Source organism: Nothobranchius furzeri, chromosome 18, assembly GCF_043380555.1.
Source record: "Nothobranchius furzeri strain GRZ-AD chromosome 18, NfurGRZ-RIMD1, whole genome shotgun sequence".
NCBI lineage: Eukaryota > Metazoa > Chordata > Actinopteri > Cyprinodontiformes > Nothobranchiidae > Nothobranchius > Nothobranchius furzeri.
In genome coordinates, this window is record NC_091758.1 from 46,386,159 (window position 1) to 46,412,240 (window position 26,082).

The following is a 26,082-nucleotide window of genomic DNA, read 5'->3' on the forward strand; positions in this document are numbered from 1 at the left end:
CCACCATCACACAGTTTATAAACTACAAGGACCACCATCACACAGTTTATAAAACTAAAAAGACCCACCATCACACAGTTTATAAACTACAAGGACCCACCATCAAACAGTTTGTAAAACCACAAGGACCCACCGTCACACAGTTTATAAACTGCAAGGACCCACCGTCAAACATTATATAAACTACAAGGACCACCATCACACAGTTTATAAACTACAAGGACCCACATTACAAAGTTTATAAACTACAAGGACCCACATCACACAATTTTTAAAACTACAATGATCCACCATCACAGTTTACAAACAAGGATCCACCATCACACAGTTTATAAACTACAAGGACCCACCATCACACAGTTTATAAACAACAAGGACCCACCATCACACAGTTTATAAACTACAAGGACCCACCATCACACAGTTTAAAAACTGCAAGGACCCACCATCACACAGTTTATAAACTACAAGGACCCACCATCACACAGTTTAACAACTACAAGGACCCACCATCACACAGTTTATAAACATGGACCCACCATCAAACAGTTTAAAAACTGCAAGGACCCACCATCACACAGTTTATAAACTACAAGGACCCACCATCACAAAGTTTAACAACTACAAGGACCCACCATCACACACTTTATAAACAAGGACCCACCATCACACACTTTATAAACCACAAGGACCCACATTCACACAGTTTAACAACTACAAGGACCCACCATCACACAGTTTATAAACAAGGACCCACCATCACAGTTTATAAACTACAAGGACCCACCATCACACAGTTTAAAAATTACAAGGACACACATCACACATTTTATATAACTACACGGACCCACCATCATACAGTTTATAAACAACAAGGACCCACCATCACACAGTTTATAAACTACAAGGACCCACCATCACACGGTTTATGAAACTAGAAGAAACCACCATCACACTGTTTATAAAACTACAAAGACCCACCATCACACAGTTTAAAAACTACAAGGACTCACCATCACACAGTTTATAAAAAGGACCCATCATCACACAGTTTATAAAAAGGACCCATCATCACACAGTCTATAAAAATACAAGTACCCACCATCACACCGTTAATAAACTACAAGGACCCACCATCACACAGTTTATAAAAATACAAGGACCCACCATCACACATTATATAAACTACAAGGACCACCATCACACAGTTTATAAAACTACAAGGACCCACATCACACAGTTTATAAAACTACAATTACCCACAATCACAGTTTACAAACAAGGACCAACCATCACACAGTTCATAAACTACAAGGACCCACCACCTCACAGTTTAAAAAGTACAAGGACCCACTATCACACCGTTTATAAACTACAAGGACCCACCATCAGTTTAAAAATTACAAGGACCCACCATCACACAGTTTATAAACTACAAGACCCACCATCACAGTTTATAAAACTACAAAGACCCACCATCACACAGTTTATAAACTACAAAGACCCACCATCAAACAGTTTATAAACTACAAGGACCCACCTTCACACAGTTTAGAAACTACACAGACCCACATCACACATTATATAAACTACAAGGGCCACCATCACACAGTTTATAAACTACAAGGACCCACCATCCCACAGTTTATAAACTACACAGACCCACCGTCACCCATTATATAAACTACAAGGACCCACATCACACAGTTTATTAAATTACAAGGACCCACCATCACACAGTTTATAAACTACAAGGACCCACCATCACACAGTTTATAAAAATACAAGGACCCACCATCACACATTATATAATAGGGCTGCAACAACGAATCGATAAATTCGATGAAAATCGATTACTAAAAGCGTTGGCAACGAATTGCGTCATCGATTCGTTGTGTCGCACAACTCTTCCAAAAGCGCCCCCCCTTCCCACTTGCCGTTGCGCGCAGACCAGAGCAAGTCAGATCAGCGCGAGGGAGAGCCGGCAGATCAGCGCGAGGGAGAGCCGCAGATCAGCGCGAGGGAGAGCCGCAGATCAGCGCGAGGGAGAGCCGGCAGATCAGCGCAAGGGAGAGCCGGCAGATCAGCGCGAGGGAGAGCCGCAGATCAGCGTGGAGAGCTGGTAGCGGCAGATCAGCACGAGGGAGAGCCGGCAGACTTGCGCTGCTGCGAACCGGTTCCGCATTGTTGCACAGCGATCCAGGCAGCTGCTTCCAGCGCACGGTCCATTCTCAAAGTGGCGCAACCAAAAAACTATAATTAGCACACGATCGTTCATGTCCGCACATGTTCTCTATTTTCTGTCTTGTGCCTGAAGCGCGCTACTGCGGAGCTCATCACCTGTGCTGTGGTGATGTCACCTCACGCAGCATCGAAAACGCGCTCTGCGCTTTTCGGTCAGGAGATCCCTTTGATCTGCTCAAAAGTAACTGAAGAGGTGAAAAGGTAAGAATCCAGGCAACAGATTTTCTGGAGAATTAAGAGGAGATGCAGGAAGATGAGAGACAGACAGGACAGGAAAATAGTTCAATAAAAACAAGAAAACAAAACAAAGTGTTGAAAAGTCAAATGTAGGTAGATTTATCTCCACTACACGTTTTTACCAGTAAAAAACAATAAGTTATACACATGTCATATTTATACATCTGATACAATTCAGATCACCTTCAAAACTCAGTCACACACCCAGGGCTGTTTCAAGACATTTTGGGGGCCAAGGCAAAATGCCCCCCCCCCCCCCCCCCCCCCCCCAATAACTGGGCTCCCCAGAAGCCTCTGTGTAATTCATGCCCTCTCCAGTAGTGTTAGTTATATGGTGTTTATAAAAGCCCCTCAGACATTACTGACATGTTCTAATATTATCAGATGACAAACTAAATTATCAGACATGCTGTCTCATCTGCTTCTTTTATAAACTTGCAAAAAGTAACAAAACCATTTGAAAGCCACTATTTGTGGATTCTCTGAAAGTTTCCATGGAGTGTGTGACAACTTATTTTTTCATTGATCCTATCGTCTAATCTCACAGCTGAAACAAGCATCCTTAATAATCTGTGCACAGGAAGCTTACCGATGCTGTAGTAAAACAAAAGGTATAATAATTTATTATTAATAAAACCTTGTTGCAGCACTAAAGCAGAAAAATTAGATTTTGCATTAAATATGCAAAATATTTACATATGAATTGTTTTAGAGCCCTTTAATTGGCAGAATCTGATATTAATTTAGTTCTTACAAAAAATGGGTCCCAACGTGGTTTGTGTGGCGTTGCCATAGTGTGACGTCATAGGCACAGATCCCCTGTCCTCTTGTTTGGAAATGGAAATATGGTCACCCTACATTAAACAAACTGTCCACCCGGGCTTTTGCGCTGCACAGAGACGCTTCGCTGCCTACGACTGAATGTCAGTTGAGAGTCAGTCTCATGCAGACTAACCAATGAAGAGAGGGCCTCAAGTTAAGACCCTCTCCTCATTGGTCAGTCCACACGAGGTGGGTCAAAGGTTACTCTGGGCGGGTTACGTGTTGTCAGGCATTCAAGTATTGAGTATATTTACTGCATATTACAGTAAAATATTCTGTATGTGACCACATTATGGTGATCCTTGGGTCGTGATGATGGAGCCCTTGAATATTGTTGCCCAGGGTACAACAAAGTGTTAATCTGGCCCTGGTTCCGCCGTCACATTCCCGCAGAAACTGGTTGATCACACCGGGGCCAGACTACTAGCATGTGGTTTTACAACCACAATGTCCTCAGAAGCAAAAATGCTTTTAAAAGGGAGGGATGAGTCCTAACTGTTGCTGCAGGCGTGTTGTGTGAGAGTGCAGTTATATACTGGTTAATATATTTTTGGGTTCAGTTGCTTTCATGTGGCCTAATGTGAGTCTATTTGGGATCATTGGAATGATCAGCAGCATTTCTTGATGTGACTTTATGGCAGTTGCCCAGGGCATCATCGCAAGGAGGATGGCATTCATTTACTTTTGTTTTATTTGGTATTTTTTCAGTCATTTTTGAAAATAGTGATCAATTTTGATTAATTCACAGCCTATGTTTAATTACATTTAAAATAAATGTCAACAGATGAGATCAAACAAAACAGATGAGAATTGCCCTTAAGCTGTTTAACTTGGACCAAGCATTTTAGGTCACAGATAGATGTAGCTTAGGGTCTCTGTCTATACACCTTATAAGACAATTTAGGTGATGGCATGTTGTTTTTCTGCTATTGAACTGTTTTATAATAATGTTGTGTTAAATAAAGTGAAGGAAGGAGAGAAATAACGTTTCCCTAGCAGTTTTAAAAAATTTCCCCATGTAATCCGATTAATCGATTAATCGTGTCGAGACCCCATCCGATTAATCGATTATCCAAATAATCGTTTGTTGCAGCCCTATTATATAAACTACAAGGACCACCATCACACAGTTTATAAACTACAAGGACCCACATCACACAGTTTATAAAACTACAAGGACCCACCATCACACAGTTTATAAAACTACAATGACCCACCATCACAGTTTACAAACAAGGATCCACCATCACACAGTTTAAAAATTACAAGGACCCACCATCACAGTTTAAAAAATACAAGGACCCACCATCACACAGTTTAAAAATTACAAGGACCCACCATCACACAGTTTAAAAATCACAAGGACCCACCATCACACAGTTTATAAACTACAAGGACCCACCATCACACAGTTTATAAAACTACAAAGACCCACCATCACACAGTTTATAAACTACAAGGACCCACCATCACACAGTTTGTAAAACCACAAGGACCCACCGTCACACAGTTTATAAACTGCAAGGACCCACCGTCACACATTATATAAACTACAAGTACCACCATCACACAGTTTATAAACTACAAGGACCCACATTACAAAGTTTATAAACTACAAGGACCCACATCACACAATTTTTAAAACTACAATGATCCACCATCACAGTTTACAAACAAGGATCCACCATCACACAGTTTATAAACTACAAGGACCCACCACCACACAGTTTATAAACAACAAGGACCCACCATCACACAGTTTATAAAAATACAAGGACCCACCATCACACATTATATATACTACAAGGACAACCATCACACAGTTTATAAACTACAGGGACCCACATCACACGGTTTATAAAACTATAACTACCCACAATCACAGTTTACAAACGAGGCCCGACCATCAAACAGTTTATAAACTACAAGGACCCACCATCACACAGTTTATAAACTACAAGGACCCACCGCCACACAGTTTAAAAAGTACAAGGACCCACTATCACACCGTTTATAAACTACAAGGACCCACCATCAGTTTAAAAATTACAAGGACCCACCATCACACATTTTATAAACTACAAGGACCCACCATCACACAGTTTATAAAACTACAAGGACCCACCATCACACAGGTTATAAACTACAAAGACCCACCATCACACAGTTTATAAATTACAAGGACCCACCTTCACACAGTTTATAAACTACACAGACCCACCATCACACATTATATAAACTACAAGGGCCAACATCACACAGTTTATAAACTACAAGGACCAACATCACACAGTTTATAAACTACACAGATCCACCGTCACCCATTATTTAAACTACAAGGACCCACATCACACAGTTTATAAAACTACAAGGACCCACCATCACACAGTTTATAAACTACAAGGACCCACCGCCACACAGTTTAAAAAGTACAAGGACCCACTATCACACCATTTATAAACTACAAGGACCCACCATCAGTTTAAAAATTACAAGGACCCACCATCACACTGTTTATAAACTACAAGGACCCACATCACACAGTTTATAAAACTACAAGGACCCATCATCACACAGTTTATAAACTACAAAGACCCACCATCACACAGTTTATAAACTACAAGGACCCACCTTCACACAGTTGATAAACTACACAGACCCACAATCACACATTATATAAACTACAAGGGCCACCATCACACAGTTTATAAACTACAAGGACCAACATCACACAGTTTATAAACTACACAGATCCACCGTCACCCATTATTTAAACTACAAGGACCCACCATCACACGGTTTATAAAACTACAATGACCCACCATCACAGTTTACAAACAAGGATCCACCATCACACAGTTTAAAAACTACAAGGACCCACCATCACAGTTTATAAACTACAAGGACACACCATCATACAGTTAAAAAATTACAAGGACCCACCATCACACAGTTTAAAAATCACAAGGACCCACCATCACACAGTTTATAAACTACAAAGACTCACCATCACAAAGTTTATAAAACTACAAGGACCCACCATCACACAGTTTATAAACTACAAGGACCCACCATCACACAGTTTATAAACTACAAGGACCCACCATCACACAGTTTGTAAAACCACAAGGACCCACCGTCACACAGTTTATAAAGTGCAAGGACCCACCGTCACACATTATATAAACTACAAGGACCACCATCACACAGTTTATAAACTACAAGGACCCACATTACAAAGTTTATAAACTACAAGGACCCACATCACACAATTTTTAAAACTACAATGATCTACCATCACAGTTTACAAACAAGGATCCACCATCACACAGTTTATAAACTACAAGGACCCACCATCACACAGTTTATAAACAAGGACCCACCATCACACAGTTGATAAACTACAAGGACCCACCATCACACAGTTTAAAAACTGCAAGGACCCACCATCACACACTTTATAAACTACAAGGACCAACCATCACACAGTTTAACAACTACAAGGACCAGCCATCACAGTTTATAAACAAGGACCCACCATCACACAGTTTATAAACTACAAGGACCCACCATCACACAGCTTAAAAATTACAAGGACACACATCACACATTTTATATAACTACAAGGACCCACCATCATACAGTTTATAAACAACAAGGACCCACCATCACACAGTTTATAAACTACAAGGACCCACCATCACACGGTTTATGAAACTAGAAGAACCCACCATCACACTGCTTATACAACTACAAAGACCCACCATCACACAGTTTAAAAACTACAAGGACCCACAATCACACAGTTTATAAAAAGGACCCATCATCACACAGTCTATAACAACTACAAGGACCCACCATCACACCGTTAATAAACTACAAGGACCCACCATCACACAGTTTATAAAAATACAAGGACCCACCATCACACATTATATAAAGTACAAGGACCACCATCACACAGTTTATAAACTACAAGGACCCACATCACACAGTTTATAAACTACAAGGACCCACCGCCACACAGTTTAAAAAGTACAAGGACCCACTATCACACCGTTTATAAACTACAAGGACCCACCATCAGTTTAAAAATTACAAGGACCCACCATCACACTGTTTTTAAAACTACAAAGACCCACCATCACACAGTTTATAAACCACAAGGACCCACCATCACACAGTTTATAAACTACAAGGACCCACATTGCAAAGTTTATAAACCAGAAGGACCCAAATCACACAATTTTTAAAACTACAATGATCCACAATCACAGTTTACAAACAAGGATCCACCATCAACACAGTTTATAAACTACGGGAACCCACCATCACACAGTTTATAAACAACAAGGACCCACCATCACACAATTTAAAAACTGCAAGGACCCACCATCACACAGTTTATAAACAAGGACCCACCATCACACAGTTTAAAAACTGCAAGGACCCACCATCACACAGTTTATAAACTACAAGGACCCACCATCACACAGTTTAACAACTACAAGGACCCACCATCACACAGTTTATAAACAAGGACCCACCATCACACAGTTTATAAACTACAAAGACCCACCATCACACAGTTTAAAAACTACAAGGACCCACCATCACACAGTTTATAAAAAGGACCCATCATCACACAGTCTATAAAAATAAAAGGACTAGAGCTGAAACAACTAATCGATTTAATCGATTATAATCGATTATTAAAATAGTTAACAACTTTTTTAGTCATCGATTAGTTGTTTAATAATCATATTTTACCGCATAAAGTCTATTTTTTACCACAATCTGACATCGGTTACAAGCTGTTAAATTTGCCGCCAGTGTGTGGCAGTAATGAGCCACTGATCTACCAGTGGAGCCGTAGAAGAAGAAATGAGCCAATGGGTGCCCTCGGTTTTCATGACGTATCACGTTACTGACGCTCATCTTGCTGTGAGAAAATGGCGGAACAAGAGGAAATACGGAAGAAAAATAGAAGCGACAAAACTGAAGAGAAACCCCGGACAAAAACCTCACGAGTATGGGAGCACATTTGAGACGAAAGCATGTGGGGGCTGATGCAGCAGAGGAAGAGCACCGCGGTCAAGTGAGCCGTCATTTGGAAGAGCCAGCCCGGTAAGTAACAGAAAATAAACAAGCTGGACTTAGTGTTTTAGCTGAGTTCTTTATAGTGGATGTTAAACATGTTTTTTGCCGCGTCAGTCTGCGGTGTTCTACTTCTGATTGACTAGATGCAATCGTGAATCTCCTCCGTGTTGTGTATCATGCGCTTGCCAAATTTAGCACGTCTGTTTATAAGAATGTTCTCGTTAAGAGAAAAACGGCACAAACCCATAACTATGTTCCTCATTCAAAAAAGGACAACTCCGCGGAGAAAAATATACAGACAAGCTGTGTCCAGGTGAATATAACGCGGCATAGTTGTACACTTTCAATTTTTAAATACAGGAGAAATTCAGAAAAAGTCATTTTTTTACTATTAAAAGGCTGTTTTACTATCTAACGCTGTAAAACGCCTCACAACACATTTTTATCATGTTTCTTAAACAGTATTACACAAAATAAACATTTTTCACATTTCTCTGGCTAATTTAAACACTCCCGACTCAAAGTAAAAACCTCATGAGCTTCTTACTTAGAGCTTTTTAATAGTAAAAATGTTTTACTTTTTTTCTGAATATCTCCTGTTGCGGGCTATTTTGTAGAACGTAACCCTCAAAATAAATGATCACTGTATATTGTTAATTAATTCAAATAATATAATATTGATTTAGTGTTGTAGTGTGTGTGCTGCTTTATTTTATATGTGTACTTATTTCAGTCTATTTGTGTTTCTTATGCAGAAAAAAACAAGCAACGATGGACAACTACATGGGGAAGAAGACACTCACCCCCCCAGCAATTCATACCACTTACAAACTCTATTCTAAACATGCTGGTAAAAGACATGAGGCCACTATCCATGGTGGAAGGAGCAGGCTTCCAGCTAATGCTAAAAATTATTCTGGACTGATATTTTGCACTGTTTAGCTCATTTTATACTGCTGACTGTGTTCATGTGCAATAAAATAGATTGCAGTCAACTGCACAATTCTCTTATGGTTTTTTGTTCTTAACTGAAATGCATCCATCACTTGTATAGGTTAAATAGCTAAACAATAACAAACCGATTAATCGATTAATCGAAAAAATAATCGACAGATTAATCGATTATGAAAATAATCGTTAGTTGCAGCCCTAAAAAGGACCCACCATCACACCGTTAATAAACTACAAGGACCCACCATCACACAGTTTATAAAAATACAAGGACCCGCCATCACACATTATATAAACTACAAGGACCACCATCACACAGTTTATAAACTACAAGGACCGACCATCACACAGTTTATAAACTACAAGGACCCACCGCCACACAGTTTAAAAACTACAAGGACCCACTATCACACCGTTTATAAACTACAAGGACCCACCATCAGTTTAAAAATTACAAGGACCCACCATCACACACTTTATAAACTACAAGGACCTACCATCACACAGTTTATAAAACTACAAGGACCCACCATCACACAGTTTATAAACTACAAAGACCCACCATCACACAGTTTATAAACTACAAGGACCCACCATCACACAGTTTATAAACTACACAGACCCACCATCACACATTATATAAACTACAAGGACCCACCATCACACAGTTTATAAACTACACAGACCCACCATCACACATTATATAAACTACAAGGACCACCATCACACAGTTTATAAACTACAAAGACCCACCATCACACAGTTTAAAAACTACAAGGACCAGCCATCGCACAGTTTAAAAATTACAAGGACACACATCACACATTTTATATAACTACAAGGACCCACCATCACACAGTTTATAAACTACAAAGACCCACCATCACACAGTTTAAAAACTACAAGGACCCACCATCACACAGTTTATAAACTACAAGGACCCACCATCACACAGTTTATAAACTACACAGACCCAACGTCACCCATTATATAAACTACAAGGACCCACATCACACAGTTTATAAACTACAAGGACCACCATCACACAGTTTATAAAACCACAAGGACCCACCATCACACAGTTTATAAACTACAAGGACCCACATTGCAAAGTTTATAAACCAGAAGGACCCAAATCACACAATTTTTAAAACTACAATGATCCACAATCACAGTTTACAAACAAGGATCCACCATCACACAGTTTATAAACTACAAGGACCCACATTGCAAAGTTTATAAACCAGAAGGACCCAAATCACACAATTTTTAAAACTACAATGATCCACAATCACAGTTTACAAACAAGGATCCACCATCACACAGTTTATAAACAACAAGGACCCACCATCACACAATTTAAAAACTGCAAGGAACCACCATCACACAGTTTATAAACTACAAGGACCCACCATCACACAGTTTAACAACTACAAGGACCCACCATCACACAGTTTATAAACAAGGACCCACCATCACACAGTTTATAAACTACAAAGACCCACCATCACACAGTTTAAAAACTACAAGGACCCACCATCACACAGTTTATAAAAAGGACCCATCATCACACAGTCTATAAAAATAAAAGGACCCACCATCACACCGTTAATAAACTACAAGGACCCACCATCACACAGTTTATAAAAATACAAGGACCCGCCATCACACATTATATAAACTACAAGGACCACCATCACACAGTTTATAAACTACAAGGACCGACCATCACACAGTTTATAAACTACAAGGACCCACCGCCACACAGTTTAAAAACTACAAGGACCCACTATCACACCGTTTATAATCTACAAGGACCCACCATCAGTTTAAAAATTACAAGGACCCACCATCACACACTTTATAAACTACAAGGACCTACCATCACACAGTTTATAAAACTACAAGGACCCACCATCACACAGTTTATAAACTACAAAGACCCACATCACACAGTTTATAAACTACAAGGACCCACCATCACACAGTTTATAAACTACACAGACCCACCATCACACATTATATAAACTACAAGGACCCACCATCACACAGTTTATAAACTACACAGACCCACCATCACACATTATATAAACTACAAGGACCACCATCATACAGTTTATAAACTAAAAAGACCCACCATCACACAGTTTAAAAACTACAAGGACCCACCATCGCACAGTTTAAAAATTACAAGGACACACATCACACATTTTATATAACTACAAGGACCCACCATCACACAGTTTATAAACTACAAAGACCCACCATCACACAGTTTAAAAACTACAAGGACCCACCATCACACAGTTTATAAACTACAAGGACCCACCATCACACAGTTTATAAACTACACAGACCCAACGTCACCCATTATATAAACTACAAGGACCCACATCACACAGTTTATAAACTACAAGGACCACCATCACACAGTTTATAAACTACAAGGACCCACCATCACACAGTTTATAAACTACAAGGATCCACCATCACAGTTTAAAAACTCCACTGACCCACCGTCACACAGTTTATAAACTACAAGGACCCACATTACAAAGTTTATAAACTACAAGGACCCACATCACACAGTTTAAAAACAAGGACCACCGCCACACAGTTTATAAACTATAAGGACCCACCGCCACACAGTTTATAAACTATAAGGACCCACCGCCACACAGTTTATAAACTATAAGGACCCACCATCACACAGTTGGTCCAGAGGAGAAAGGAGAGAAATAGGAGTACATGGAGCTGTTTTAGTTTGTGAAACACCACAATATTAAAATACAAACTGTTGTATGGTACCAAAGTTTGCTTTTGTAGTTTATAACACATGGTCTCCTCATAAGAGTTATTCCAGAGGGATTCGAAGAGGATTAGGAGTCCATGGAGCTGGGTTTGTTTTAATTTAGAAACTGTTGTTAAAGGTTTTCATGTTGAACAGTTTTGTGCAACACTACGATGATAAAATACAAACAGTTGTTTGTATCATGATATTTATCAAATATGATTATTTATTGGGAAAATATATGTTTAATTAAAATGCAATTTCAATAACTATTTAGAACTCAAAAGTATCAAAAATGGGTACCGTTAAGCACCGGTATCGTTTCGTAGGTACCGGGGACCGTATCGATTCAAATGCCAAAGGTGCCCATCGCTAAGACAGTGTGACGTAGATCTGTCGGGCTTTTCTAATCCTAGAGTTTCATCGTCTGTTTTCTATCAGAAGCTGATGCAGGAGATGGGTGTAGGAGACTATTTTCATGTTCAGCCTGCATGAAACACTCAGAGTGACCAGTTAGAATCAGAGATAGTCATTGAAACAGGGGTTGTCAGTGAACCAGACCTTTAAAGTGGAACTCACATGAGAGAAGATGAGTAGTCTGGGCTACATGATCAGAGTTCTGCTGATGTCCTGGTGGTTCTCAATGATCAGAAGGAACCAGACCTGAGAACAGAACACACAATGATCCCTAGAACACAGATTCACACAGTAACATAAACGTGGACGGAACAGCTCACCAGTCAGCAGCACGGTGATGACTGGTGAAAGACCATAATTAGGGTTGAAACAGCAACCAGGTGAGAGACAGGAACCTGCTAGCAACCAGCTCCAACCTGCAAGACACCTGCTGGGTTCCCCGATGGATTCTCAGAGTTCTTGTTGATTTAGGGCCGATGTTGGTTTGCTGATGTTTCAGTACCGATGTCAGAGGAGACCGGGAACAGGCCCAATCCAAATACATGCACTTCTACCCACGCACCCTTCAACTGTGCAATCCCGACCCGATTCTCAAGTGCCGAAGCCCCTTTTGCACCCTTGATCCGCACTTCACCCAAGTACACATCAATGTGGACTTGGGTGAAGTGTATTACCCACAATCCCTTGCTGTGGGAGAAAAGGCTCAAGTTCCTTTGCTGAAAATATGGCTGAAACTTTAAGACAAAGCAGCAATGAATGAAAATTCATTTCAAATGTGTTGCCAACTTGGCGACTTTGACGCTATTTCCAGCAGCTTTTCAGACCCCCTTCTTGACTTTTTAAATCTTAAAAGTACCTAGCAAACACCTCAGAAACATCTCTGGTAACCGTTCTTCACAACTTTAGGAAAGGGAATGATGTAGTGATGTGTCGGTCGCTACAGAAACAGCTCTCAGAGTCGGCTCTGTTGGATTAACCAGAGTGAGTGACAAACACCGCACCTGCGGACTCCTGAGCCACTAAAAACGGCTAAATGTGCGCGTGCGGCGTGCTAAACACACGTGCAGCTTGCCCCGATTGCTGTGAGACTGGGTTGGGGGGTGGGGGGAGCAGCGTGTGGTTGGGACAATTATTACATTAACTGATGGACCTGTAAATAAAAAGTTTATAAAGAAGGTAGAAATAAGTTCCTCACGCTGATAAATAATAACTAATCTCTCTGAGGACACGGTGCTAGTGCACGCTCCTACAGCACCTTGACACGACTCAAATGTTACGCAACATTTTGTGAACATCAATTTATTTGCGTTTATTTGTTATAAATGCCACTGTATAATTCTTGCTGTCAGTATTTGCAAGATATTGGTATTTGGGTCTGTACTGGTACTTAAACGAGTTAAACCAAGGTCTATAGCCCTTGGGTCATAAGTATATTGGTCTTTTTGTACTGGGAATCAGGAGTTATTTTAGTGATCATCTTGTTTCTTATTTTTGTCCTGATTGTGCCCTGAGCAATTTTATGACTGAATAAAAACAAATAAAATCAACATAAATAGAAAAATCATCCTAAAGGATCGTGATCTCAATTTCAGTCACAATAATCGTGATTATTATTTTTGCCATAATCGAGCAGCCCTACTTCCAACACCCAGAAGATTCTGCAGTGCTTGTTGACGGCCCACGAAGACAAGATTGTCAAACTTATCTCTCTGAATGAAAAGTGAACTTTTACAACTCATAAGTTAAATAATCATAAATAACCATATGGCTGAATGAACCAGATGTTATATGAAATGTTTGAATAATCTGTGCCTAATTCAGTGAAGTTGAAATGAATATTGTCTTACAATGATCCATTTATGGATTGAACGCTGCTGCTAACCACTTAAACATTCTCCCTCTCCTGATAATAACATTTTACTCTCTTTGACATAGGATGTGCTACTACTAGTTTACCCGTTTAATTATAGATCCACTAGGACAAATACAATAAAGTTTATCTTTCACCAAATAGAATATTTACTAAGACATCACAATATAACCATAGACACACTACGTGTGTGCGCGTGAGTGCGTGTGTGCGTGTGTGCGTGCGTGTGTGCTCTGTCTTCTCCATGAGTCGTGGAGGATGGCTGCTTATACTGAGCCAGGATCCTCTGGAGGTTTCTTCCTGTTAAAAGGGAGTTTTCCTCTCCACTGTCGCTGCATGCTTGCTGTTATGGAAATTTTATATTTCATTACTTTAGTTCTATTAACAATGTCCTGAAAGCACACACACACACACACACACACACACACCAATTCCTTTCTTATCTCTTCTGTACCGGGTCGGCCCGGGCAGCCCCAGTCGGCCCCAGCCTGGCCCGGTTGATTCCACACATCCTTGCCTTAAGCCCATGTGGGCTGATTCTACCCACCAATCAGAGGCTTGCTCTAATGGAAGGTGTGAATTTGCTGTCAGCAGTGGGTGTGTTGGCCCTGGTCGGCCTGAAGCAGACCCCCTCCAGAAGAGGGCTGAGAATGAGCCTTGGTTGGCCCGGAACAATACCAGGCCACCCAGATATGTAAACAACCTACGCTACCCGGCCCGGGCCGACCCGGTACAGATGGGAATGGCCCATAAGTATGTCTGCCTTATTGCTTCTTGTCCCTCTCTCTAGCTGCAGGAAATGGGTTTATTGATAAACATATTGATAAAATCCCTAACATAATTTGGTCCTTCGAGAGCCGGGGTCCCGTCACCTCGCGGCGCCAAGAACCGACACCGGACGACTGTCGACAACCTAAATCTCCTCCAGCGCCGAGTTTTGCTGGGGGGTCGGTGAGGATCTTGACGTCGCTAGGAGGAATGCGGATCCACAAACTCAAGCCCTGAAGTGGAGAGATTTAGTGAGACAAGTTTGTTTTTTGTCGTTTTGTCTTGGGGCACCGAGAGAAAATCCTAGGTGGCCAGGGGTTAAATTGGTTGGTTCGCCGGAAGGGACTTGTTAAACAGATTCCTGGAGTGCTGTTTTGGTATGGTTCAGAGAGAAAGATAACAGATTCCGGAAATGCTGTATTGGCTGGTTTTTTGACTGTTTTTGCCAAAATATAAACGCAACCCTGGTGTGATAAAGAGATGAATGAATAGACCGGTGTGATAACGAAGAGGTTAAATTGGTTTTTGAGCGTTTTAGCCGAAAATATAAACGCAACTCTGTTTTGGCCTGGCCTTTGAGCATTTAGCCTTGAATAGAAATGCAACCATAGTTATCTGTTGTTGTTTGTTTGTCTTACATGTTGTATGCTTTAACTGTTGCTTGAATAAATGAGACGGTGTATGGGTTTGCCTTGTACATGTGGTATCTGATTATGGGGGAATAAGAACTCACAAAATACCCTTTGAGTAAATGTTGTACATTGATGGAAATGTAAATCCAGGAAATGTGGAAATGATCTGAAGATGATCAGAGGATTGATGGAAAACATGATTCTGATAACGCTGACATGTCACAAATGTACTATGGCTACGAGGACGCACAGAGCGGTGGAGAGAAGGGTTGAAGACGTGAAACAGAGAGAGAGCACAGCCAGGCTCAAAAAGCCCAAACAACAGCTGCTGTGCTCTGAGCTAATAAGATCTTATCAATTGAGGCTTGAAGGTAACCTAACTAGAACATAAAGATGAAAAAATTAACTCCTTGATGCAAAGTGGTCATTACAGTGGACAGGTTCTCAAAATTGTAGTTTATTTATTAGTTGTTGCTATTAAGCACGGCTGAAGACTTTATTGCATTTGAGCCTCTCCATGTGGACTTCAGTAAGTCCAGCCTACATAGTTCATGTTCAGAATACCCGCTGTCCACTGTGGTGGACCTGTAGTAATGTTACAAAAAATATTTGTTAAAATTTGTTTCATTCACACCTAAAGATGAATGAGAATAATTGTTAAATGATCATGGTTGAAGATTTCATAATTCATGCATTAAAGGGTTAAGCACTGACCAAATATTCAATTCCTGGTATCTGGTGACAAATATAACTTGAACTATGAAGTGGCTGAAAGGGAAAGTGGAGCCCCTCAATTTGAGAAACTGACTGTTTATCGGTACTTGGTAGTAACTGAGAGCCCAAATTAAAGCTGTGTGTAGGTTTTTAGTCAAAACCTCTTGGACTGGGAGATTGACTGTGTGGTTAACAGTAATCCCAGAACAACAAAACTAGTGACTATTGTCAAATAGTATTTTATCTTTTTTTTTTATCTTCGTCTCTGACGTCTAAAATCAAGACAAGGGAACTTCAGCGAATGACAATCGAGCCCGGGCGACAGCAGATGTGGTATGCAGTGCCTGTTGAAGTCAAAAACTGCATTTTGAACACTCTAACAAATATCTAACACTTGCTTAGTATGAGGATTGGGATGCAACCTGCTGGGTTCCTTATATAGAAACTTGTTACTGATTGGCTTAAAGAACTGACCTGTATTGGAATGTTTACTGTGTGAAGGTCCTTGAGACAACTCTGGACCTGATTTGGCGCTTTAGAAATAAACTTGAATTGAACTGAAATTATGTCTTATGATCAGTTCTGTTTGATTTAACAAGTGAATCATTATCTACACTCATACACAAAGTTCATTAGATGCAAATTCAGGTTAAGGTCATCTCACATAAAGTTTAAAGATTCTTTATCCACAGAACTAGAACAGCTTGTATCTGGAAGGTGTGTTTTCTGAGGGATGTTTGGTAAATAGGGCTGCAACAAACGATTATTTGGATAATCGATTAATCGGATGGGGTCTCGACATGATTAATCGATTAATCGGATTACATGGAGAAATTTTTAAAAACTGCTAGGGAAACGTTATTTCTCTCCTTCCTTCACTCTATTTAACACAACATTATTAGAAAACAGTTCAATAGCAGAAAAACAACATGCCATCACCTAAATTGTCTTATAAGGTGTATAGACAGAGACCCTAAGCTACATCTATCTGTGACCTAAAATGCTTGGTCCAAGTTAAACAGCTTAAGGGCAATTCTCATCTGTTTTGTTTGATCTCATCTGTTGACATTTATTTTAAATGTAATTAAACATAGGCTGTGAATTAATCAAAATTGATCACTATTTCCAAAAATGACTGAAAAAATACCAAATAAAACAAAAGTAAATGAATGCCATCCTCCTTGCAATGATGCCCTGGGCAACTGCCATAAAGTCACATCAAGAAATGCTGCTGATCATTCCAATGATCCCAAATAGACTCACATTAGGCCACATGAAAGCAACTGAACCCAAAAATATATTAACCAGTATATAACTGCACTCTCACACAACACGCCTGCAGCAACAGTTAGGACTCCTCCCTCCCTTTTAAAAGCATTTTTGCTTCTGAGGACATTGTGGTTGTAAAACCACATGCTAGTAGTCTGGCCCCGGTGTGATCAACCAGTTTCTGCGAGAATGTGATGGCGGAACCAGGGCCAGATTAACACTTTGTTGTACCCTGGGCAACAATATTCAAGGGCTCCATCATCACGACCCAAGGATCACCATAATGTGGTCACATACAGAATATTTTACTGTAATATGCAGTAAATATACTCAATACTTGAATGCCTGACAACACGTAACCCGCCCAGAGTAACCTTTGACCCACCTCGTGTGGACTGACCAATGAGGAGAGGGTCTTAACTTGAAGCCCTCTCTTCATTGGTTAGTCTGCATGAGACTGACTCTCAACTGACATTCAGTCGTAGGCAGCGAAGCGTCTCTGTGCAGCGCAAAAGCCCGGGTGGACAGTTTAATGTAGGGTGACCATATTTCCATTTCCAAACAAGAGGACAGGGGATCTGTGCCTATGACATCACACTATGGCAACGTCACACAAACCATGTTGGGACCCATTTTTTGTAAGAACTAAATTAATATCAGATTCTGCCAATAAAAGGGCTCTAAAACAATTCATATGTAAATATTTTGCATATTTAATGCAAAATCTCATTTTTCTGCTTTAGTACTGCAACAAGGTTTTATTAATAATAAATTATTATACCTTTTGTTTTACTACAGCATCGGTAAGCTTCCTGTGCACAGATTATTAAGGATGCTTGTTTCAGCTGTGAGATTAGACGATAGGATCAATGAAAAAATAAGTTGTCACACACTCCATGGAAACTTTCAGAGAATCCACAAATAGTGGCTTTCAGATGGTTTTGTTACTTTTTGCAAGTTTATAAAAGAAGCAGATGAGACAGCATGTCTGATAATTTAGTTTGTCATCTGATAATATTAGAACATGTCAGTAATGTCTGAGGGGCTTTTATAAACACCATATAACTAACACTACTGGAGAGGGCATGAATTACACAGAGGCTTCTGGGGAGCCCAGTTATTGGGGGGGGGGGGCCATTTAGCCTTGGCCCCCAAAATGTCTTGAAACGGCCCTGGGTGTGTGACTGAGTTTTGAAGGTGATCTGAATTGTATCAGATGTATAAATATGACATATGTATAACTTATTGTTTTTTACTGGTAAAAACGTGTAGTGGAGATAAATCTACCTACATTTGACTTTTCAACACTTTGTTTTGTTTTCTTGTTTTTATTGAACTATTTTCCTGTCCTGTCTGTCTCTCATCTTCCTGCATCTCCTCTTAATTCTCCAGAAAATCTGTTGCCTGGATTCTTACCTTTTCACCTCATCAGTTACTTTTGAGCAGATCAAAGATCTCCTGACCGAAAAGCGGAGAGCGCGTTTTCGATGCTGCGTGAGGTGACATCACCACAGCACAGGTGATGAGCTCCGCAGTAGCGAGCTTCAGGCACAAATAAGACAGAAAATAGAGAACATGTGCGGACATGAACGATTGTGTGCTAATTATAGTTTTTTGGTTGCGCCACTTATGGACCGTGCGCTGGAAGCAGCTACCTGGATCGCTGCGCGACAATGCGGAACCGGTTCGCAGCAGCGCAAGTCTGCCGGCTCTCCCTCGCGCTGATCTGCGGCTCTCCCTCGCGCTGATCTGCGGCTCTCCCTCGCGCTGATCTGACTTGCTCTGGTCTGCGCGCAACGGCGGGCGGGAAGGGGGGGCGCTTTTGGAAGAGTTGTGCGACACAACGAATCGATGATGCAATTCGTTGCCAACGCTTTTAGTAATCGATTTTCATCGAATTTATCGATTCGTTGTTGCAGCCCTATTGGTAAAGCCTACAAACATGTCAAATTCTGATTCGCAGAAATCAGAAACTCTAGATTATTAAAACTAGAGTGACTTCCCGAGTTATTCAGCTTTGAGCGGAACTCCGAAGTGGCCAATTCGGAACCAGCCTCCTTGAGACCTCTCTCTTTGACAAAGTCAAACCTGTTGGCACACTGCCAGCTGACACAGCCATACGGCTCTTTAAGGGAATATCTGTGTTAAGCCGGGCGGACACTGTGCGACTTTTTCACTCGTAGCACTCAGCTTCAGCTCAAACTGTACGACTTCCTTGCAGGGCAGATCTCACGAGTCATGTGCTCACACTGCACGACCCAGTTCTCGGATGCGACCTGACTGCTCACACTGCACGTCTGGTAGCAACACGTCGGCCCTAAAATATGCTAAAAATAGCAGTTTTTACTCAACACGTCAGACTTTTTTGTCTTGTTTTGCCTGTTGTCCTTTGGGAGTGCTGCAGGAGGACACACAGGGATTTATGGGGGTTGGATGAGGAAAACGAAATAAAGAAAGTAAATCTGTGTTTTGTGATCAGTTTAGTTTGACATGAACACGACAAACACGCCTTCTTGACAATCTTTGTGAGTAAAAAAACGTGTAGAAACAAAAACGAACAGCGTGTGTTATTAGGGAAATAGCGGGCGAGCGGTGTTGATGCAGGATTGCGCATGCGCCGTGAGCGGTTCTGGTACTTTTTGGGTCGCAGCTGCTCGCAGCGCCGCTTCAACAGTGCGATACCCTCACGAGGGACGAGCAAAATATTAAACACGCCAGAAGTTTGTGCGAGCTCACGATTGCTGATCGGTAGCTGGTCACGTGGTGTTAATCGCCTCTCGTAACCCCCCGTACACTACACGACGCAAAACTCGCCCAGATGTTGTGGATTCTCGCACGACTGGAAAATCGGCTCAAAAAAGTGAAAAAGTCGCACAGTGTACGCCCGGCTTTAGACACAACAAACCTTCATGCCTGTTGTGCCCTGGAGACATCTCGAGACCGGACTGGTCGCACTGCGTTTATTCTACAAACTTTGGTGCCTTGAGGTCTCCCAACTTCCTGACATTTCGGATCTGAGCGGGGGTCTTCGATCAGGGTCTGTAGACACAACTGATTGCGTCTGATGCTGTTTTATTAATAATCACTTTCTAGTTTATAGCAGACAACAGTTTCTTTCAGATACAAAGGTTCTGATACACATCCACTTTACACCACACACCTACAACACACCTTCCATCACCACATACACACTCCACCACATATCATCATTCATAGCTTGTCATGTATAACCATTAGTTTAGAAAAGAATACACAATTTACTATATACTTGACTGTGCCTGAATTAATACGAAGTGTGTTTATGGTCCCTGAACAAGCAAAGAATCCCAAACTCTTCTGGTTAAACATTCAAAGATCAATCAGGTTGATATTACATATTTATATGGACTCATCACATCGTATTGTTCATGATTAAACATGCAGTTGTTACGCTATAAAGTGTAATTTTCAATACGGATAAATATTCGATGAATTGCCCAGCCCCATCTCCATGTAAACAAACGCTGGATCGAAGGTCGCGTGTCATGCACGGGCTCGTGGGGGCTAGAGTAACATGGGTACTATTGAAACGAGTCTCGTTTGTCATTATGACAAATACTTAGGAGGAGAAGGTAAGATTACCCTAAACCTTTTCAAACGGACCCAGTGAAACTGGACCGAAAAGTAAAAGGTCTAATAAAAACAGAACCCGGAGCCAGCTGTGGAGACCCAAGACATCCGGAACAGTACCAGGTGTGATTACCTGCTGGCGTGACGTGGCCAAGTCACGTTACAAACTACTATTCAAAAAGTCTCACTTGTCATAGCACAACCTGAACCGGAAGCTAACAGCTGCTAGCACCACTAGCATAAGTAACGGTTCCCTAGCTTATGGAGCCCCGGTTGTCCCGGTCATTATCCGGTTCCTGTACGACTACCTTCTGGACAGAACCGTGTTGGACCTATCCAGAACCCCAGCCTACACCAACAAAGTGGAACGGAACCGCTAATCCACGCTCCATCATGTCAGAGAGCTAACAGCTAGCAGGAACCTTCAGTGCCGAAGAATAGTTCAGAAAAACCCAACAGAACCGTGACTCAGAACCTCACCTGCTGCTTTAACTGCTCCAGATCGAGCCAACCGAAAGTACGTGGACTGGTTCCGAAGAATTGTTTGTGCCATCCAGACTTGTTCCGATTTGCTGCTCGTCCACGGGGAGAACTAGCGTTCAGCTGGGCCTCCGCTACGCAAAAACACGGACGCTAACCACAGACATGTTTACGCTAACTGCGTAGCTTTAGAAGCTGCGGCACAACGTGAGCGTAAATTTACGAGAATAGAAACCTTGCATACGGAGCATACGGAGCAGGGCCCGCCTCCGAAGGTAACGGTGCAGGTGCGGAGTGGCGTCCTTCCGGTGACGGTCCTCGCCTCTGGAACGAGCTGCCAGGGACCTCAGGGCTGCTGAACGTTCAGGCTGAAGACCCATCTTTTTAGCTTAGCTTTTAACTGAATACTCACTTTTTAAATTAATTAATTACTTTGTTTATTTATTTATTGTATCTATTTATTTTATTTATTTAATGTATTCTTTCTTTATTCGTGCTTTTTAAACAGTTTTTACCTCGATTTGCGATCAACATTATTTTAATATCTATATAACTTTTTATATTACAATTCTCATTTTAGCTCTTTGGATTTTATATTTTAACCTTAATTGAACCTTTTTCCAGTGCTTCCTCTGTGGGAGCCCTCTGCCCCGGCGGCGGTGGTCGGCTGTGGCGACCTGGGTGCTTTCCATGTGTGCCTGGGTGGTGGTGGGGGTCTCTGCCCTCCCTGCCCTGGGCGCCCGGTGTCAGTGCCTCGGCTGCTGCTGTGGGTCTGCTGCTGTTAGGGTGGATGGCTCCCCAGATGGCGTTTCCTTATGCTTATCTTAGCTGGTCTGACTCATCCAATCTCAGCCAATCGTGTTTTTTTTTTACCATGGGGAAGGGGGTGTGTGTGTGTGTGTGTGTGTGTGTGTGTGTGTGTGTGTGTGTGTGTGTGTGTGTGTGTGTGTGTGTGTGTGTGTGTGTGTGTGTGTGTGTGTGTGTGTGTGTGTGTGTGTGTGTGTGTGTGTGTGTGTGTGTGTATGTGTGTGTGTGTGTGTGTGTGTGTGTCTTGTTCTGTGTGAAAACAAAGCGGTACAAGTGATAATGCTGCAGGATTTCATAACTTTATCCTTCTCAGCAGCAGCGCTGCAGGTGCTCTCCATGCCCAACATGTATGTAAGCCAGGTCCTTAGTCAACTTAAAGTTGCCACATTTTTCCGCTAAGTTTTCTTTCATAAATCCCAAAGTTTGCGTGGAAAGTTGCTTACGCAGTTTTCCGACCCTGTTTTGCATGCGTAAGCTAGCTTGATGAACGAAGCCCCTGCACTTGTAGCACCTTTCAGAGTCAGAGGGCTCCAAATGGCTTTGCACTACAAATTATCATTCATTCATTCACACACATTCACAGTGATGAGCTACAATGCAGAGATGGGAAATTGTGGCTTCAACAAGTCGTCTCCATGTCGTGTTTTTGTTCTGCCCGGCAACTGAACCAGGTTCATTCACTGTGCTGATAGAAATCACCTGCAGTTGCTGAACAGAACAAAAACACGACCTGGAGATGACTTGATGAAGCCACAATTCCCTAGCCTGGCAAGCCATGCTCCATTGACGGCTCTCGGTTGTGGGGCGGGTTCTACCGTTGTCCACTGGACAATGAATGTGACATACTCTTGTTTCACTCTGTTGCATCATCCCACCCACCAGGCATATAGAGAGCCCTGATTGGCCCACAAAGCAGATAAAGCTCTGTGATTTGTTCACTAAGCAGATAGAGCACTATGATTGGCCCACCATTATGGACCAATCACAGCTCTTTATGTGTTTGAAACCCCTCTAGAGAGCTGTGATTGGCCAGCCATAGTCCTGGTAGGAGCTGCGGAGGTTCCAGTGGAGCATGCCTAGACCATTCTTTGCAAAGCAAGGATTTGGTCTAGTTCACTAGGCTAACAATTCCCATCTCTGCTGATTACAGCTGTGACCCTGAGCAGGATGAAAAATAAATGAAAACTGTGTTTTTTAAGTCTGATATTGTAAAAACGGGTTTCTGGTAAAACAAAGAAAATATAGAAATAAAAAGTGCAAAACGCTGATGTGACAGAATGCTTTTCAAAAACAGAAGTTACATGAAATACAAGGCAGAGATGGGACTTAAGGCTTCAACGAGTCATCTCCAGGTCGTGTTTTTGGGAGCCACCGGTCCCTCCGACCACCACCAGCAGGCAAGGGGGGGTTAAGTGTCTTGCCCAAGGACACAACAGCAGCATTCTCTGTCTGGAGCCGGGATCAAACCTGCAACCTTCTGATTACTGGACAACCCGCTCAGCCTGTTGAGCTGCTGCTGCCCAACAGACTTTACTGCATGTAACTGCAGATATGGGTCAAACAGTTACTAGTTTAACTCTGACTGATTGACTAGGATCAGCTGCACGCCCACGATGCAAAGGAGGGAGCGGACCTTGGTGCATGTAGCTCCCGCTGGAACGCACTGCTGCTCGCTATCCGTCAGTCCGCATCCATTGGTGTCTTCAAGTCATGGTCGCAGACACTTCTTTGGCTTCTAGTGGTTTTTTACTTGTTCATTGTGTGCTTTGATTGGTGTTTTTATGTTGGGAGGCGCGTTGGTCAGCTCCCGCGCTGATGGGTTAGGGTTAACCCGTATAGATCACATCGGTACGGTAAGTTCAGACGTTCTTTCAGTTTGCCAATATTTTAGAAACACGGTAAAAGAACCGGTCGAGAAATCAGAATATGGAAGTTTTTAATGAATCAGAAACAAGATAATATTAATGAACATGAATATTTAATTAGATCATCGAGCAGAATCAATAAGTTCTGTTTACATTCACCTCTTGTACTTAAATAGTAGAGTTGATTTTTATTGATACAAAAATCTGACATTAACTTGTGTTAAAGCAAAGAGCCAGAACATTACAACCACCTCCCAGGTGTGGTGCTGCTCTAACAGGTCAAATTGTTTGGACCTGTCGTCACAAACGCTGCACTACTGTTCTGCTGTGGGTCCTGGCCCATGGGCTTTCGGTGAAATGAATTCATTTGGGTCAGATCTGGTTCTCGACAGGTGCTGGATCAAACGTAACTAGTTGGATGGCATCTGTGAAGGTGACTGGGTCTCAGGGTCCACCAGAACCATCTACCTGTGAGTGGTTTAATGGTGTGGCTGAGTCAGTGCATGAACAGGAGCTCACTAGAAGAAGCGGTGGAGATGAGGATTCTCTCTGCTGCCACCTGTGGGCGGAGCCTGGTTCTGTGTGGAACCCTAACCTAATTAAGTTCTGTTAAGACACCAAACCGGTACCACTTTACAATAAGGTACGCAAATCTGTGCTTCGTTACTAGGGAACGACTTAGGGGGTACAGAGTAATAGGGAAGAATAAGTAGTTAACCAGTAGTTACTGGTAACCACCCAGCAGTCTTACTCAGGGACTAATGGTCGTTATCTACGAAGGCAACAAGGAACGAATCCCAGATGAATGTGGTGCCTGTGGACTCTCTTTAGTAAACTTCATGAAGGATGCAGATAAGTAGCAACATCAGTGATTTAACATCCCTGTTTCATCTTGATTTCACTCGTCTGTCACGCCGTCGTCAGCATCCGTCCGTCTCGAGATGATGGAAAGTGAAGCCTCGTCCCATGGATCTGCTGAGGAACTAATCTGTACCTACTAGGTACTTAACCATTACTTATATGTTGTTACATGGCTATTTACCATGAATACATGGAGCTAATTCACACATCATTTTCCTTCACCTTGTGTGTGGTGATATTCCAGAGATGGGTGACAGAAATCCTGCAGGTAACAGTGGTACCTGGCTCAAATCGGTCACTAACAAAATGTTCAACATTTAGGGTATTTTTATAAAGAATCAGAAAAGTACAAACATTTACTTTTACATTTATAAACTTTGAAATGACATGTAAAACCACTCTAAAACTACCCATTCTTCCCTGCTTCATTACTCAGTACCCACTAACCCTAACCCATTACTCAGTACCCCTAACCCATTACTCAGTACCCCTAACCCATTACTCAGTACCCCTAACCCATTACTCAGTACCCGCTAACCCATTACTCAGTACCCGCTAACCCATTACTCAGTACCCGCTAACCCTAACCCATTACTCAGTACCCGCTAACCCTAACCCATTACTCAGTACCCGCTAACCCTAACC

General features: G+C 41.8%; 2 protein-coding genes and 1 long non-coding RNA gene across 6 annotated transcripts in view; 1 reads left to right on the top strand and 2 right to left on the bottom strand.

Annotated features, from left to right (window-relative positions):
• The window catches only part of dicer1 (dicer 1, ribonuclease type III), a 90,877-nt gene extending 68,524 nt beyond the window's left edge, over positions 1-22,353 (bottom strand). For 2 of the 3 annotated variants that reach the window (XR_011517266.1, XM_070547149.1), the window contains exons 1-2: positions 21,905-22,353; positions 12,725-12,808 (exon numbers count right to left, since the gene is read on the bottom strand). The gene's annotated coding sequence lies outside the window, so the exon portion shown is untranslated. The remainder of the gene's footprint in view (positions 1-12,724; positions 12,809-21,904) is intronic. The other variant, XM_070547150.1, reaches the window with a different exon arrangement.
• On the top strand, positions 7,976-9,406 carry LOC139063942 (uncharacterized). Its single transcript, XR_011517267.1, has 2 exons — positions 7,976-8,430; positions 9,159-9,406. It is a non-coding gene; the product is annotated as an uncharacterized lncRNA (long non-coding RNA).
• A 2,277-nt stretch (positions 22,354-24,630) lies between the features above and the next one.
• The window catches only part of clmna (calmin a), a 24,332-nt gene continuing 22,880 nt past the window's right edge, over positions 24,631-26,082 (bottom strand). For both annotated transcript variants that reach the window (XM_054738468.2, XM_054738467.2), the window contains exon 13: positions 24,631-26,082. This exon is cut by the window's right edge and continues 2,822 nt beyond it. The gene's annotated coding sequence lies outside the window, so the exon portion shown is untranslated.